This window comes from Kryptolebias marmoratus, linkage group LG1 (genome assembly GCF_001649575.2).
Source record: "Kryptolebias marmoratus isolate JLee-2015 linkage group LG1, ASM164957v2, whole genome shotgun sequence".
Lineage (NCBI taxonomy): Eukaryota > Metazoa > Chordata > Actinopteri > Cyprinodontiformes > Rivulidae > Kryptolebias > Kryptolebias marmoratus.
Window position 1 is genome coordinate 9,167,979 of NC_051430.1, and position 17,254 is coordinate 9,185,232.

The window sequence follows — 17,254 nt, forward strand, 5'->3', positions numbered from 1 at the left end:
TGAATATATATATATATATATATATATATATATATATATATATATATATATATAATATAACAGTGATATGTAGCAGTATTCTTCAAAGCCTTGAACAGACTAACCTCAACCAACTATTCCCAAAACCAGCCTGTATAGAGGCAGAGCAAAACACAAAACAAACTTAGTATTCTTTAAAGAAATGCATAATGCCTACCACCTTACATGTCAACATTTCAAAGATCTTGTGTGACCTATAAGCACTCAGAGTATGCATTGGGGATGACTCTTAGCCACTACCACACCAAATTTAAGCTAAAAAATGTGATTTGTTATAGCTATTTTGTAGCTTTTTTGTGTTTGCTGAAGCCATCTTGACTCGAGCTGACTCTAAAAGTTTAGCAGTTGTAGATGTACAGTCAGTGATTACTTGCTCAAGGTTTCATTAAAAACCATCAACTTGTTCACAAGATATTTTGCTAAAAACACCACATAGACAAGCAAACTAACATAGGCACACATATACACAAACACACAGGCAGTTACATGAATGTGCAACTTTCATTGCAGTAAACGATGGCTACGTTTCCAAGGCTGGTACAGAAAACAACTAGCATTACGCAGCTGAACAGTACTTATCTGTACATCGGAAAGTGTTGGTAAAGAGGTAACATGAGTGAAAACTGATGCAAGTGAACTTAACATCTATATTTAGTAAATGAGGAGGAAGCATGTATTAAAAATGTAGTTGTGCTGGTTTCTTAATTACACACACTTTATTGTTCAGTAGGATCCTACTGAAAACTTGAACTTGAAAATGTGAGAATAAGTGGATTATCGTTTGAATTCCCTTTAGGTAGTACAGGATGCTTCTATTTTTTTCTCCTCTACAGTCAGTCTCTGAACTGTGAATTCTGGCAAAACAAAAATCTAGGCTTTAATACATTTTTTTTTATGTGTTCAGTCCTGACCACTGTCAAGTGAAGATACTTTAACTGTTTTGTAAAATTACTGCTGTAGGGAGATCCCCCGAGTCTGTACAAAAGCTCCCTGCAGCAGATCGATCTATCAGAGCATGGTATGTGTGTGTGGGTGTGTGTGTGTGTGCCTGCGTAGGGGGGCATAAGTCACAGTGTGCAGGTTTTCATTCCAAAGTCTCCATCCCCTGATTAGCTCGCCTTTCAACAGAGCAGAGTGTTAGATGAGGTGATCGATTGAAGTGAACTCTTTCAGCTCTGTATGGCACAAATTTACCTCAGGAGAGCTCAAGATATAAAAGATCTATACTTGTTGGATATCTGCTAACATAGTGTTTGAACTTAGATTGGTAAAATACTCACACTCTCAGGAGTTTCTGCAGGTTTTAAACGGTAAATCTGCTCAGGCATGTGATTCAATTACTGATGACGGAGCATTCAGAAAATATGTAACTTGATAAAAGCTGCAAAGAATCTGAGAATTATGAGTTGGTCAAGGTGTTCTCAAAAGTTTTCAAAAAAGTGCAGGGCAAAGAAAAAAAAATTACATCTACCATGGTTTGTTTATTTGAATCGACCATGACGTTGCATTCGTGGAACAGTAGAGCAGTGGTTAGAACTGTCTCCTCTCAGAAAGAAGGTTGCAGGATCTCTTCCCAGCCTGGGGCCTTTCAAGATGGAGAATACATGCTGTCCCTGTGCTCACGTGGATTTACTCCGGTTTTCTCCCACAGACCAAAAACATTCATGTTGGTAATTCTAAAACTGTCCCTAGGTGTAAGTGAGAGTGTGAATGGTTGTTTGTCTCTATATGTCCCTGTGATGGACCTGCGACCTGTCCAGGGTGTCCCCCGCCTCCCACACGGTGATGGCTGGAGGTAGGCACCAGCTCTCCGTGACCTGGAAAGGAAAAGTGGGTAAAAGAAAATGGATGTATGTATGAAGAACTTTGCATGTAGAGTATTTTGGGCCACTTTTTGAAAATAGTGCAAGAAAAATACAATGTTAGAAGTATATTTCTAAGTTTTAGGTGTCTTACAATAATTTAATCATATTTGAAAATTTTAATTACTCCAAACCTTTTTAACATTCAGATCTAGTGAAACAGAGTAAATCCTTATCTCTTAATAGGTCACAAAAATGCAACAAAATTTCAGTATTTTATACTCCGTTTTGTGGCGAATATTAAACCAAAAAACTAATTATCACAGTAGGATCTGACAACAGAACCTAGACAAGGGTAATAGGTGATTATTCTGGCAGGTGTGATAAATATACAAAATAAGCAAAAGGAACATTTGAATTATAAGGGTTAGCTGTTTAAAATTCACACCTGAACAAGACTAATGAGATTTTAGGACAGTTTGCGGTGGCAGGCTAAAAAAAGGCAGGAACCTTTATCTGTTGTGTGAAAACACAGCTCTGAATAAAACTATTTTTTTCTGAAATTGGCATCTCTACATGTATGACACTCATCCCATCCCAGTGTCTGTGGAATCCCAACACAAGCACACCTCATTCTACTTAATGAGGTACTGATTAGGTGATTACTTGAACCAAATGTTATTTAATGAGGAAAAGCATAAAAATCACTGCTGTGGTCATTGTTAACCTTTAGCAACAGGACCTGGATGGCAAAACAGTGGTAGTGTTAACTTAAAGTAATTTGAATAATTTTTTATAAGGGGGGGGGGGGAGGGTTTTGGCTTTGTGGCCAGAAGGATACAGTGAGTGTCAGGTTTTTAATGGGGTCAGGTTTGGATGAAGACCCATCATATTCAGACCTTGTCAATGCCAGCCTAATCTCCAGATCTGAACCCATTGAACACCTCTGGAACGTGATCAAGAGGAAGATGGATGGTCACAAGCCGTCAAACATAGCTGAGCTGATTGAATTTTTGGGCCAGGAGCTGCAAAAAGTCCCCCAACAGCAATATGAAAGACTGGAGGAGAGAATGCCAAAATGCATGAAAGATGTGATTAAAAATCAGGGTTATTGCACAAAATGTGATGTTTGAACTTCAGAGGAGAAGTTTAAACATTAGCATTGTGATGTCTAAAACGGAATATAATCTTGTGTTCTTTGAATTATTTGATCTGTAAAAGCGTTGCACCTTTTCTGTCATTTTGGCAATTCCTCTTGTTCTGCAAATAAATGCTCTAAATGACAATATTTTTATTTGGAAGAAATTTTGTCAACAGTATATCAAAAAATGTTTTTACCCAAAGACAACAAGAAAAATCCGACAAAATCCGACAAATAATTTTGCTACAAAGCTGTAGCTTTAGCTAGCTTAGTAGAAGTCCTGGATTTTACTTCAATTTTTTCTATTACATGTCAGATAATAGGGGTTTCAACAAAAATATATAAAACATTGTTTCTCATTCATTATTGGTGGAATATAGTATTTAGAGTTATAGCTCTTTTCTGGGATGCAGAATATTTGGCTCAGCAAACCAAAATTAGCCACTCTTTCAGGTTTCAAACACCTTAATGAAAACTCACTTCTTGTTTTTGTAATTAAGCTAACATTGACATTTAATAAATATGTGCTTGTGCCAAATAGCAATACAGTTCAATGTAAGAATTTGATAAAAAAAAAAAATTCTTTTATTTCATCTTTATAATAAAATAATGCAAAACTATAAAGGACAACTGTTTCTCTGAGACTGTACCACTGTATCTGATGTCCTGCACTAAACTCCTATCTGCCATCTCCAGAAAACAGTCTTCTTCTTCTGCTTTGTTTCAGGAAAATCAGAGGATTACACAAGCTGCAGAGAAGCAGCACTGGAGGTAAGTTGGGATTTGTAGAATGTGCTTGGAAGGTGAGATAAGGTGAGCAGTAGTTTGTTTTGCAGGTATTAGAGGAGGACGTTTCTGCAAGTGGATGATGACCAGATGAGATGCAGGTGCAGAGGAACAGAAGCTGAGTGAAAAGCAGGTATTTCCTGAGAGAGAATTTTTGGATTGTTCAGTACAACTGAGGAGAAGTACGGGAGAAAGGTTAAGGTTTGACAATGGTGAAATTACAAAAATTCACCATCCAATACCCAAAATCCAGAAATGGATGCTTAAAAAAATCCTTTACAAAATCCAAATTCATATGGATAATTAGGCTAGAAAAATCTAATTCAAAATGCAGAAATGGGTAATAAGTCAGGGTAGGGTCATGCACCAGAGGAATATATTAATTTACAGACTCAAAGGAAAGAGACAAGACAGGGTTTTTATTTAAAAAAAAAAAACATGATTTCTCAGTGATAACAGGTTGTAATGCTGTGACAAACAACAATAGTTGATCTGGCAACCAAACAGAAAACACAGGTGGGTTTAAACAGTCACAGAAAGAGGCGCAGGTAATTAGCCAATCAGTGCAGCTGGAAGTGAGGCACTCAGGAGCAGCTAAGGGAAAAACGGCAAATGACAAAATCAGCTTCAAACGATGTCAAGCCTTTAGATTCTGCTAAGCAGAATGGTCAATATTCTAGCATGACTATAAAATACACACATAATAGCCTAATGAAAGAAAATATTTTTCTCATGCTGCAGTCAGCTCCCATCGTTCATGTAAGAAATGTCAGCACATCAATCTGGCTTAGTCAGAATAACACATTACTGGGTTGATCACACTGGCAAATAGCTAATACAGCAAAGTTAAATGACTTGATATATGCATGAAAACAAAAAGCATTACAGCAATCTATAAATGGAACTTTATAAAGCATAAAAAGTACAGCAAAAACAATACTGGTCAAATGGTTGAAAGGGAAGTAATTTTAACATGTAAAATCCCAGCAAAGTAAAAAAAAATAAAAATAAAGGGCTGGGATTTTTTATCTGTTGCCTTTCATATCAAAGTTATAAAGTAAGATCTTACTTTGAAAAAGATGGCATTTTAACCTTTTTGACTGAATCTTTGAAATAACTAATAGCTGCAAGCTCAAGCGATATTGCTAAATCTTGTGTATTCCATTAGCACTTTATTGGGAAAGACTCTCAGGTACTACAACACTAAATTTTAACTCAATGTTTATAAAATTGACTGTGTTATGGACATTCTTTTCTTTTCTAAGGTTTATTAGCTATTGTGGCCATCTTGAATTGGGTTTACTTCAAAAGTTAATCATATGTAGATGTACATCTAATGACCTTTTTAAAGAGTTTGATTAAAAACTGTCCAGATGTTTGACTTACTGTCAAACATGGTTGACTTTAGCAGTTAATGCCAAAGTTTTAAGCAGAGGTCTTACATGATCTGTTAATATTTGTTAAATGTGTTGGGGATGACTCTCTGGGAGTGTTCCACCAAATTTTAGTTCAATTTCTGCAAAATTATCTCCAAGTTGATTAGCTATAATGGTGGCCAATATGAATTGGGTCATTTCCAACATTAATCAGTTGGACATGTACATTCAATTCAATTCAGTTTATTTATATAGTGCCAATTCACAACAAAAGTAATCTCAGATCACTGTACAAAAACATTCACATATAAAAAAAACAATTAGTAAAAGTTGTCTATCTAAGGAAGCCAGCACGTTGCATTTAATCTTCAGTCTCCCATCCTGAGCAGCACACTGACAGCAGTGGAAACGAAAAACTTCCTTTTAACAGGAAGAAACCACCAGCAGAACAAGAACCATTAAAATCTTTCCAGTTGTTCATAAGTCATTTTGCTAACACAACAGACAAACAAGCACAGACACAATTATAGTATTGCCTACGTTTTGTAGGCAATACTGTAGTGCAGTCACTGTGGCTTTCTATCTAAACTATAGATGTCACAAATAAATAAACAATGCTGCTATACTGCAGAGGCTAGGCACCAGAAGTTTGATTATTAATACACAGATGCAACTACACTGTTTCAGCTTATCTGCCTCCATCCATCATTCCATCCATCCATCCATTTTCTTTACCCGCTTCTCCATTCCGGTTAGCGGGGAGCTGCTTATCTGCCTTACTTTTAAAAAAAAATTTATTTCTTTTTTATAACATTCAAAGTATTTCCTTAACTTGCACAGATGCCTTTGGAAACTAAACTGTTAACTCATTCCTGCCGCTCATGAAGTGTGCGGAAAGACAGAAGAATCAGGAGGTGCAAAATTAGCATTAACAGAAGCTCCCCCACAGGGACAGGTTCTCTGATGTCCATTTTGATGTATTTTTGCTCTTTGCAAAGGTGAAAAATGGCAAATCTAAACTATGCACAAGGACTAGTGCATCACATCCAGCATTTAACGAGCAGCTTTGTAAGATTCTACAAGAGGTCCATGATGTATGTGCATGTGTGTGAGAGGTGTGGCAAAAGCAGCGGACACTGCTTCCTGACATGAGCTTTTGTCCATTCAACTGATGGATGGGTTCACGGCCCCAGTTTCAGAATAAATGCACACACACACACACACACACACACACACACAGAGATCTTGATCTTATCTTGCAGCAGTCACTCATTGGAGTACTACTGACCACTCATTATAAAGAGTCCGAAACATGATCCACTGTGGGCTGTTAAGTGAATGTTCTACTCAGTGATCAGACAGGCAGACAGAAAGGCATTTCTTTTATTTAGTCATGGAAGAAGAGTCAGTATCTTCCAGTGATGGTTTGCATTAACACGCTGTATTAGCCTGTGCTGGTAAAGCATGTTTCAGTGCAAGTAACTTGCTCAGCGTAGCTTGTAGTTATTGATGGAGAAGAGAGTGTTACAGATTCACTTTCCCCAACAACTTCTTCTATGAAAACATGGTCGGTCAAGCTGCTGAGCCGTGTTTTGTTTATCACCTTTAGACAAAGGCCAAAGTCATCTGCACTCTTGTCTGATAACTCCCACTGTCGACAGAGCTTCCCGCTCACACAAATATAAACCCCTGCAGTGACCTCCAAATGTTTGGCCAGCAGCAGTGGAGGCATCAAACCCGAGTCAGTGCAATTTCTCCCTGCAGTCGCTGTCAGCCCTCTGCTGGGTGCCATCCATCACTCTCCAGCTATTTAGGATCACCTGCAGCAGAATGGGCCAAGACAAGAGAGCCTGTTGGTCTGTCAGTTCTTGAATAATGGCACCAGGTCTTGGTGACCTCCAGTCACCAAGCGGCCAGCAGTAGAGTGGAGCAGAGTTAAGTAAAATACAGTAGAATGGACTACACTGGTAGAGGGAAGGAACATTGAGTTCTTCAGTCTCTTGCGGTAGTTGGAGGTTTTTTCTTTCCTATTTTCTCCTTTGGGGAGTTTTTGGGAAGATTCATTTTATTGTTCTATATAAAGAAAGAGACTGCATGGCTTCAAAATTAGACAGCTTTCATCCTGTTTTGGTTTTATGATATTTAGTAAAGTAGGAAAAATGAAAAAAGTATCGCATTTGTAACAGGTAGGCCTTCATTTCCAGCCTTTCCTTTGGGTCTAACATTAAACTACAGAGCAGAATTTCATTTGGTCCCCTGGCAAACCCAGTGTCGCCATCCACAGACTGACTCATCCTGCATGGAAAAAAGATCAGCTATGGAGCCAAACTCCACTGGCCTCATAAATAACACAGAAGCAATGGTTGAATGGCTGCCCTGACATGAGGTATCTGACTGTCCAGTTCCATCACCCGAACTGCAGGGGAGTAAATCACATCTGAAGGTAGGTCTGAGAAATGAAAACTAGACTAGAAGTCCAGACAGGTCCTTGCTGCCGATTCGGCTACCACCTTCGCAGAGAATAGTTGAATAAATGTGTGCTCTATTTCTGCCACACTAAATCTGAAAAGTAAAAATAGAGATTCATCAACAATTAATTTCAAGAACTTTCACTAATCGCTGTCTGTAACCTAGCCAATGAGTTCTAGTCCCATGTTCAGCTCACATGTTTTGATAATGTTCAAAATCCAGTAGGGGGAAGTGTGTAAGTGTATGTGCTGGAACCATCTAGGAGAGCAAGACAGTTCAGGTGAAAGACCCAGGAACCATCCAGGCAGGTAACCAACTAAGAGCCATCATATAGGTCAACCATATAGGCAAGAACTAAATTAGAGGAGTCCTTCATGGAGTCTGGCACTGACTTGGTCTTGCCAACAAATGCAGGATCAGTAGAAAAGGCATCCTTTGGGGCCTTCTCAAGAACAAGATCGTCAGAACAAGATCGTCAAATGACTCTCCTTCTGACGATCTTGTTCTGACGATCTTGTTCTGACGATCTCCTTCTGACGATCTCCTTCTGACGATCTCCTTCTGACGATCTCCTTCTGACGATCTCCTTCTGACGATCTCAAGAAAACAAAGAACAAACTCAAACTGAAACATGACCCTTTTTGAGGACATGTACCGGTAGAGAGACGATGATGAGCACAACCCTTTTGGATGCGGGAATATGAGAAGCACTGCCATAGTCACTACTGTTGTTGAGGTCCCTCTCAACATAAGGATCAGGGGCTCATGGAAATGCATTCCCCTCGACCCACTCAACAACACAAACTGAATGAAAGGTTTCAAGCAACTCAGGAACACAATGGTTTCCCGTGGACCCTCAGCTCTAATAAAAGAATGAGATGTGTGTCCCTTAACCCTTTCAAAGTTGCGAAGAACATGGCGATGTGTAGGCAGTGACCTGGGCAGGAACGTGAAGCTTAAGTGTAGCAGCATCAAGCATGGGTGCAGCTTTCAAAATGCTTTTTGATCCTAAGCTGAATCATGTACAACATTTAAGCCAGATGAAAACATGGGGGCAGGATAAGGAGAAAAATGAAAGTACTTTATTAAAAAATAAAACAACCAAGGAGGGATGATTACTGAGTGGAAGGCTGAGTGAACAGACTGAAAGAATAAAAATCACAACAAGGAAAAGTCTAACAAATTAATTACAAATAAATCTATAAATATATTTTTGCTGTAAGCCATAAGACCTAACCAGCTAATCCAAAATGCAGCTGGGAAATGAATTATGGTTATTGTTCAATAATAAGAAAATGTCATCAATAAACCAAGTTATACACCTATCTGCAATAAGACGTGATATAAAATTACAAAAATTATTTCTTTTAGGTTGTATTTTTTCTAACTCTAGAACTGTACCTATAAGTCAGGGGTGTCCAATCCTGGTCCTCGAGGGCCACTATCCTGCATGTTTTACTTGTTTCCCTGCTCCAACACACCTGATTCAGTGGTTAAATCACCTCTTCATGTTCTGCAGAAGCCTGTTAATCACCCATTGATTCAAATCAGGTGTGTTGGAGCAGAGAAACAAGTAAAACATGCAGGATGGTGGCCCTCGAGGACCAGCATTGGCCACCTCTACTATAAGTGTATCAATTTAAAAATAAATGGTAGTGAAATTATGATACATTAAAATTATGATATATATTATTTTATTATGTTATTATATATATTTATATTATTTATTTTCTTAAATACAAAAAAGTAGAATAAAACAAAATAATCACTATATCACCAGCTTTCTGACAGTGTGTTTTGTTTAAAACAACTGATATGTGGTAATACTCCGTGGGTTTCTCCTTCCAGTTCAAAATTCTGTACTCATTTGAATAATATTACACATCCACCTATAGCCTGTAGCCGTAATTAAACAAACTCTTACAGAGGTAACAGAATACCTACGGCTTAGACTACACTTCCACTGGCTCTTATCCAAATTTAACACAAGACTTCATTTTAATTACACCTCACATGACACTAAGGTATAAAATAAAATCCCTTCATACTCAAAAGTTTAAAGTTAAGACTCATAACCTTTTATACCTATGATAAAAAATGTCAATTAAATTTAGAAGAAAAAGAAAGCTAATCACCAGCAGGTGGGCTGTAATATATCTAATTTCACTGCAGATTTTTAATCTGAGCCCATTAGCAAAGCATCTGGTGTGGTGTGCCCCTATGATAGGCCCTAGCTGAGGGCTCTGTGAACATTTAATAAAGATTAATCACAAAACAGTTTCTACATTTATACATTATATTGTAGGTATTTAACTGATAGTAGTGATTCTTTAAACTATAAATTATACTGTCAGTAAAACATAAAGAGTGAAAAGAAGGAAAGGAGTTAAAAATTAATCTAACATCAATGGGATTGGCCGTATGCAGGTCTTCCTAACAGAACACTGTGTTCGAGTCATCTGAACCCTTCTGTGACACATTTTTACACACATACATAAATCTAAATATGTAGCAACAAAAACAGAAGTACGGTAATATCATCAGAGAGGTAAAAAACCTGCTGTAATTGTACAGAAATATCGCTGTTTCGCTTTGCCCTGCAGATGTTTTGTTTTCTTGCACGATGCTAATAAATGAAAATCCAGGACAGAATGTTCAGCAGCACTGAAAGATTTATTCTTATTGCAAATTTCCCCTCTGAGGGACAAATGAAGAGTATTTCCATTCTATCTGTTTTGTGTATTTTGATTTTGCTGTTTACATATGAACAGAAGGAGAATCTGAGAATCTTTGTCCAACGATGCATCTACAGCCCGAACACATAGTTGACCCTTGAGTTAGCAAAAGCAACATCATTCCAGAATTTACTGGTACAAGGTTAACAAGGTCTGGTTATAAGGCAAACAGTCTGTCTCTGGGATGCAGTAAATTACAGTGAGTGCTGTGGTTTAAAGTTGGAGCAATATGTTTATACAACTGGCCAGGGAGTGTTTTCAGACATCTGGGTAAGCATGCATGTGCGTGCTTATGAATAATATTGAACATAATAATAATTTTAATTTATGTTCCTCCTCTGAGTTACAGTATTTTTTTCTTTTCCGTGTATCACTTTTGGACCCTGCATTTCAGCTTCCAGAGAGAGCCACAGATGTATTACCAAATTGATAGTCATTTAAAAGGTCCATTTGCAAGTTTGAATGCACAGATTTACAAAACTGAGTGACTGGATTTCCCTGAACTCTATTCTTACTTCTACACCTTGTCCTTCCTCCTCTCCGTACAAAATGACTTAAAAACAGATTTTAAAAGATTTTGATTAAAAATCTATAGTAACTCTCTATCCTGCTGATCTCCTGAGCCTCACAGGTGCTATTTGTGTGCAGTTATGATGCAGTCTGCTGTAAGAATTAATCATTCTTCCGAGCACTCAACCGCTCGTCTGATTCATGAATCAGAACGCCTCTCTGATGAGGCGGTGTAGTGTTGTCAAACAAGACTCTCACCTAAATATCCAGCTTATTATCTGATAGGAATCTCTGTGACCAGACTTGATTGCGGCCCCCTTGCAATGTCTCCGACTTAATCACAGTGTTCTTCCCCATCTTCAGCCCAGATTATCCCCTTCTATAGCAGAATCAATTTGCCTGTCACTGACACAGGACCTATACCTCAGCAGGGTGGAGAGAAAGCTGTTTGATGCAGGTTGAAAGAATTCAATTATGTTGCAGAGGAGAAATCACACTTGGAATGTGTATGAAAGAGGAAAGAAAAGAAAGAGAGACATGGTTGTCAGATTGTTTGCTAGTTTAGTCAATGTTATTGTTGTGGATTTTTCCTAGTGGACAATGCCTTGTGATCCAAAGATGTTCATGCTATATTTCTATCCATCCATCCATTTTCTTTACCCGCTTCTCCATTTTGGGTCTCAGGGAGCTGGTGTCTATCCCCAGCAGTCACTATGCGAGAGGCGGGGGACACCCTGGACAGGCCGCAACTCCATCGCAGGGCCACATAGAGACGAACGAGACAAACAACCATTCACACTGTCTCACACCTAGGGACAATTTTTAGAGTCATCAGTTAACCTAACATGCATGTTTTTAGTCTGTGAGAGGAAACCAGAGTACCCGGAGTAAACCCACGTGTGCACAGGGAAAACATGCGAACTTCAAGCTATATTTGACTTTATAAAAATTTTTTTGCCAACTACTGAATGAACTGAAAGGTTTGCTAAAGAACTGTACACAAAGGATTCACAAAAAGAGTGGGAGATTTCCCTCTGCGGATTAAAAATAGTTGATTTTCAATCTTATAAATTCTTCACAGAAAGAGCCAAAAAAATTTAAAAAGAGTCAATCCATTAATTTTCTTTACATGTTTTTTTCTTTCTGGGTCACAGAGGACCTGGTGTCTGCCTCCAGTGGTCATTTTGCGAGAGGCAGGGTACACCCTGAACAGGTTGCAAGTTCATCACAGATACCAATAGAGACAAACAAGACAGACAACCATTCATGCTCTCACTCACCCCTAAGGGCCATTTTAAGTTACCATTTACACAGAAATGTCATGGTGTGGGGAAAAGGAGGTGAACCTAGAGCGCAGACTCATAATGAAAAGAAACTAATTTATTGAAATAAAGAAAACAAAAAACAAAACACTGACGTGGCAGTAAGAAGGAAACTAATTACAAACAAACTAAATTCAAAAACTGAACAGACATGGGCAAGAGACGAGCAGAACCGGGCCGTTAGGGAAAATAGACAAACAAACCAGCGAGTCAGTGTAGGGGACGACCGGGTTTTAAAGACAGAGGGCAATTAGGTGAAGTGGGCACAGGTGAGTGATAACAAGGAGCAGGTGGAGATGGGTGTGGCAGGAAAACAAGTAACTGACTGAGGACAGGTGAATAATGATAGGAAACAAAGACACAACAAGAACTGAACTAAGAAAAGACTAACAAAGATGACTGAATAAAACAAACAAACTCAAACTGAAACATGAAGACAAATAAAAGCAATAAACTGAATACAAAAACACAGAAAACCCAAATCTTGACAAGAAAGGCATTAACAATTGCACCGCCATGCCGCCAGGTGTCACTCTAAGACAAGAAAGGAAAGAAAAATCTAAAAAAAAATTAGATTTTCTTGCCTCTTACAAGTGTTTCAACTCCCTTTTCTAAAAAGAGATCATAGGTAATCTTTTTTTTTTGTCTATTTTAAGTTCACAACTTTTCATATTTTGAGGGTTTGCTCTACTGACAACATCACTGAATTCAAACGTCTTCCCTGAGTGTAAGCTCTTTTTGTCTGAGATGGAACAAGTTGGAAAAACGTCTTTAAATGAATGTATAGCATATATTGTAATACAACAAAAGAATTACTATTTTGCATCAGTGCTACTAAAATTTGCCGTTGAAGTTTGCTTTGTTTTTGCAGTGAATCCTTGAACTGCAGTCACAACATCATTATTAAACTGTATTCACGGATTTAGTAACGCTAATAGTTTGAAGTGTTTGTGTTGGCTGTGACATGTCGACTTAGTTTATTCTACAAGTCAGTGTTACAGTTAAAAAAGCGTCCATTATCACTAGACTCAATAAAAACGAGCGACATTCATGTAAATGTCTTTTTTTCCAGCTGTAATAGACCAAACTAAATACATAGTATCTGGCTAATGTTATTTGATTGCCTAGCTTGCGCAACAATGTAGACCAAATAAGTGTGAAAAAATTTATACACAAGTAACTTTAAAAAAATATGCAATTGTGAATTAGGTAGTAGTTCTTTCCACAGATTTTACTATAAAACAGTTTTAAGTGGTTAATTTACAAAACATTAAAATCCGAAAAATTAATACATAAATCTTTTAGTTCCAACAAAAAGGCCAATTTTGTTGCAAATGACTTTTGCTGGCATCAGTGTTAAACCCAAACATCTTCCTACAGTGGAAGATGGTTTAGTATTATGTAGCAGGTGCCATCTGTATTTGGAAACTCAAAACTCAGTTGTAACTGCCCCAAGTTTTTATTTTTGTTTATTAATTAATTTACCTATCTATCTGTCTATCAAAATGACTACACCCTCTTTGCTTGTTTCAGTTTTCTAAATGAAATTAAGTGGGACTCTCACAACACTGGTGACAGCGTTCCAAGATGACAAGGAGATTTGTAAGAAGATAAATACCAGTTGATCTCCACTGGCAAAATTCTTGATTCATGCAAGAGTTTCTTAACCGGTGATCCTTTAAGTGTAGTGCATACTTTAATAAGCATGTTGACACCACCACTGAGAGCCGTATCCAAAACCTGGGCAAATTTCAAGTTTTCAGCCAACCCACTTAATGATCATAAAGATATTAATTGAAATATCTTTTAACAAGAATCTTCTGAAACCAGTGACTTTATGTGCCCACTCAAGTAATTCTTTATGATTAAAAGTCAGCTCATTCTGGTAGGTTCACTTTGGAAGTGGATTTGCTAATCATATCTTTTAATCATACTCCTTTCATAAAACCCCACTCAGAATGGCCAATATATCCCTTTAAGGTCAACTTTGATATTTGCATTTTTTCTATTAAGGATATTTACTTGTTATCTAATGGCTGAAATGAGAGAACATGACAATGGAGGGCAGAAAAGAAAAAAAGAGGAATATAGGAAAGTGATGTCTAAAAACACCTTAACCAAAAAGAATTATTTTAAACAAGTCACCATTGACATAGCAAGACTATTGTTGTTCTCAGTGACTCAATTTTACTGATATTGAGCCAAACTTAAGAGTTAGTATCAACGCTAACAGGAGTTCCCCAATACAGCCCAAAACTGAGAGCCCAAACTTAGCAGAACAAAATTTTCCAGTCCCTACCATGAAGATTGTGAAGCAACAAACTGTCACTGTTGAGGATTCCTGCACGACTAGTCCTGGTCACTGGGGAAGGATTGATGAATCTGAGTGTGAGTCTGATTAATGACACCAATATTTAACCGTAAGAAAACAGAAACATTTTGTCTTCAGATTCCTCTAAAGTTTGTATGAGTCCTTCTCAAAACAGATGGTTCTGTACTGTCTATTTACCAGATCTGTATTTTGTTGCGTCGGATTGACACCAGTGTGTCAGCAGTGCTTTACAACTGTTTTCAAGACTGGAAAACTAGAGCACTTTATAGAGCATGGCAATAACAAAAATATTTAGGGTGGTGGAAAGTTAGACTCAGAACTGACGAAAAGGTTTGGCTCAAAGTTTGTCTGTTGAAGTGCTAGGAGGATACTGGTTGTTTGAGGTTACTTTCTTCAGATTTTTGTTCATTTGTTTTAAAAGTAATAATTGCTTTTGTATAATAGTTAGTATAAAGGATTCTATTCTGCATAATCCTGAGAAATAATGCTTTATAAATGTAGCGTTTTGTAGAAATAGTGTTGTTTTATGTTTTATGTTAAGGTTCAAACCTCTTTGTGTATCTAAATTCCATCCAACATCATAAATAAGGTCTGTATTTAGTGTCTCAGATTTTAGCCATTTATTTTCAAACTAAAACTCTGTAGCTGCAACTTTACTCTATGTAATCCTGAAACATGAAGATGAAGTCTTTATACCACTTTATAGAAGATTGCTGTAGTTGCCTGTTGTTAAGGTTGCTGTCATTCTGCATGTTGACTTTTGTTATTTGAAATTAAATTACATTAAATTATTGTGTACATGACAAAACATACTTGTTTTGCTCAAACACAGAAAGAGTTTAGGTCCACGGGTTATCTGTGCTGATATGGCTAATTAGAAATATAAGAGACAGTAGATTTTCTCATCATTTCAGATGGTATGCTGATAGTGTTTTATGCTTCAAACTTTAAAACTACAATAAATCTCAGCGTATGTGCAGTAAGTATTTTCTCTGCGAATAAACACCTAAAAGTTAATGTCCACATAATCATTATTGTATTTTTTCTTTTGCATTAAAAAATAATGTTGGTAGGGCACCAAAAGTATCTCTAGCACAGGGGCTCACATCCTCCTAAATCCTGCCCTGTATAAAGGTAATCTTCTTAAAAGGACAACAACCTTTGTAAGGTGTCCGTTAATGTCAAGTAATGATGTATAGGACTTCTCTAAAGACTCAGTGTCTATTGTAGGAACCTCTAGTTGACCTCTTCCTTACTACTAACACTCAATTAACATTTTCAAAAAGCCATGCACACACACACATACACACCACGATGACCCATCACCTGGTCCACTCATGCATGGGGCAGTTAGGGTTGAATTCCAGACCAATAAATCTGACCAGTAAAAGGAGATCTGCTCAGCTCTGTTTACTTTAAAGGCTTCTTCTCTGATTCTCTCTTCAATGATTCATAGCCCCGGGTGTGAAGGATGATGGTCGCCCGACTGAACAATGAACACCTGTGTGTAAGTGTGTGTGCATGCATGTGCCTAGCCTCGCAGAAAGAATGACCTTCCTGATCTTGATGTCTCCAGGGACCGTTCATTGCCAGTCCTATGCCTCTTTACTGTGTGAGCATCCACAAATCGTTTGTGCTTTAAAAGGAAACCACACAGATCATTTTTGCTCCTGTTAACATGCACTTTGGGTGTGTATAGTTTGAGATAACAGAGTGCTGATTCTTTTAAAATTAAATAAAAATCCAAGCCACCTACAAAGGTTATCTTACATGCTTTAGAGTCATTATAATCAAAACCATGCTGAGTGCACTGTGTAAAGTTGATTAGCAAATTGTGTGTGGAAACTTCTTCAAAGGAAGAACAAAAAGTATTTCTATTTCAGTTCATGTGTTGCAATTTTGCTTTACTTGATAATATATGTTTCAAAAATCAGTGTGGCATACTCATGGAACAAAAGGTCAAAACTGTAACCAGAATGTCAGGACATCATCTATAAATCAAATCTAAAACAGATTACATTTTTATGGAAAGTTACATTTTAATCTGAATCATAACAAGTTCAAGCAGAGGTCAGAGGCATTCTAAAGTCTGAGCAAAGAGGTTTTGGATGGAGAGATTGTTTTTGGGGAGGGAAACAAGGAAGACAGATTCTGTTGACTCATAGGCATCTAAGTAATTCATGAAGAATAGAATGCTCTTTCAGAAGTCAAACTATGTTTCAATTTACTCTAGTGTTTGGATTTTTTTTTCTGTTTTTACTTTTGGACTATTCTGAACCTTTTTCCGACTTTGTTCATTCCTTAATTTATTCATTCAATCACTCATTCATTTTCCATTTAACGACCACCCAGTTCAGGTTTGCAGTTCTGAACACAAAGACTTCAATCATGTGCATTCAGAGTCACACTTAAGTTTAATTAAGAACTTAGGAGTGTTAGTTAACCCAACATTTATGTATAAATTTGAACTGTGGGAGGTCACGAAACCTGCAAGAAACCCCAAACAGGTACAATGACAACATACAAACAGGGAAATGGCTAAAGAGCGATTATAACGGAGGCTCAGCTGTATTTGCTGAACATTTTCTTTTTAATAGGTGAATAACGACAACGGCTGTTCGTAACCAAGCAACCGAAATCAACAGAAGGCTAGATAGCGGCAAAAGACAAAACTAGATCCTGTTAAGAATTCTTCAAAATAAAAGACTTCCTCTCTCCAAAATAAATCATAAATAAAGCTTT